The 1,857-nt window shown below is 37.5% G+C and overlaps 1 non-coding gene across 1 annotated transcript; it reads right to left on the bottom strand.

Annotated features, from left to right (window-relative positions):
- Window positions 1-297: 297 nt before the first annotated feature.
- On the bottom strand, window positions 298-369 carry Trnap-agg. The gene has a single exon. It is a non-coding gene; the product is annotated as a tRNA-Pro (tRNA).
- Between the last annotated feature and the right edge of the window lie 1,488 nt (window positions 370-1,857).

Here is a 1,857-nt window from a genome sequence, read left to right as displayed (position 1 = left end):
AAGTTTGATGTTATTTCAGATTCCAAACGACTAATGCCAGATATTTCATAAAAATCTTTATTTCGGCTTTTCAAACAGCGTTTTACATTTTAGTATGCAGTATGCATTGTGTGGTTAAGAAAATCGCCGAATAATAAAAACAATGACACCAGTAATTATTACAGATGTCCCTCAATTGCCATAGTGTTTTACCAGTTTTCGGTTTATCTTAAGAGAAGGGTTGGGACCTTATTAAGCTGATAGAGGGGCTTGTCATTCTGTTCTTAAATTTCCTCATTCCTCAAGGCTGGAAAAGGTGGGCCTGACCGGGATTTGAACCCGGGACCTCTCGCACCCTAAGCGAAAATCATACCCCTAGACCATCAGGCCGCTTCTTACAGTGTGAAAGTAGAAACTTACATATTTTGCAGTACTTTCACTTGCGGGTGAGCGACCGTCGTTACCCCGCCCGTTTCTGCTGCCTCTGGTGAGGAGTGTATCGCCAGGATAAGCTTGTACATTTTTCCTTTTCCATTAGCAAAAAGAAAATAGAAAAAAAGAAAGAAGGAAATATATATATATATACACACATACATACATTACTTATTTTGCAGTTCTTTCACTTACGGGTGAGCGACCGGCGTGACACCGCCCATTTCCGCTGCCTCTGGTGAGGAGTGTATCGCCAGAATTCGCCTGTACATTTTTCCTTTTCCATTGGCAAGAAAAAAAAATATATATATACACATACCTACACACATATACATATACATATATATATTTGTCAGTATGCGTCCGTGTGTGATCGCACGTATGTGTGTATATATATATATATAGTATCTGAGTATACATATACATATGCATCTATACATTATATATGTATATACATATAAACATATGTGTGTGTGTGTGTATGTGTGTGTGTGTGTGTGTGTGTGTGTGTGTGTGTGTGTGTGTGTGTGTGTGTGTGTGTATTGCTCATAGTGTCAGACTGATTTTCGCAACATCCATAACGGCCTGATGGTTAGGGGTATGATTCTCGCTTTGGGTGCGAGAGGTCCCGGGTTGATATTTTGGCCCAAGACCTAGACACTGAAGAGAAAAGAAAATAACATCACTTACAGATTTTAGCTTTCATGGTCTCCGTTTCTCTTATTCCTCTAGGGATATTTTTTTCCTTATTTGTTAACTGATACATATGTGAATACATTGGTCGGCAAGATACGAGGAAGGAATTGTAAAATACCCTGGGTGTATGTGTATATGTATACAGGTATATGTATCAATAGTCTGTACTTTATTTATGGCTACTTTTCTGGTTGTCAGTCTACCAGTAGCGATAATTGATGTCCTAATTACAGAAAATCATCCGAGTTGCCAAAAAAGGAAATCACATGGAAAACTGACCTTTTCTGTATGACTTTATAGCTTACAGCGTGTATGTGTCTTGCAGACTAACTCTCTCTTTCCAGTTCTCTTTACAGAACGGCCTGATGGTCTAGGACATATATACATTTATTTATAAACACACGTACATACATATGCACGCGCGCACACGCACACACACACACACACACACACACACACACACACACACGCACACATATATTGCACGTCGTAAACAATATGTAAATTTGAAATATGACTACTAATTAATGAAAATAATTAACTTTATTTTTAAGCTATAAATAAGTGGATTTATTCTTTGTAGTAATTTTGTTTTATAAGCCATGTGTTTTAGCAGAAGTCACGGGTAATTAGTTACGGAATTTTCCAAATTATGGCATATGTGGTTCTCTCTCAAATGAGATGCTTTGGAGGTATGCAACTCTTACTAGCATCCTTCTATGTTTGTATTATAATGATTTAGTTGATATA

Source organism: Penaeus chinensis, chromosome 2 (genome assembly GCF_019202785.1).
Source record: "Penaeus chinensis breed Huanghai No. 1 chromosome 2, ASM1920278v2, whole genome shotgun sequence".
Lineage (NCBI taxonomy): Eukaryota > Metazoa > Arthropoda > Malacostraca > Decapoda > Penaeidae > Penaeus > Penaeus chinensis.
The sequence above is the reverse complement of the archived record's forward strand: the minus strand, read 5'-3'. Positions and strand labels throughout refer to the sequence as shown.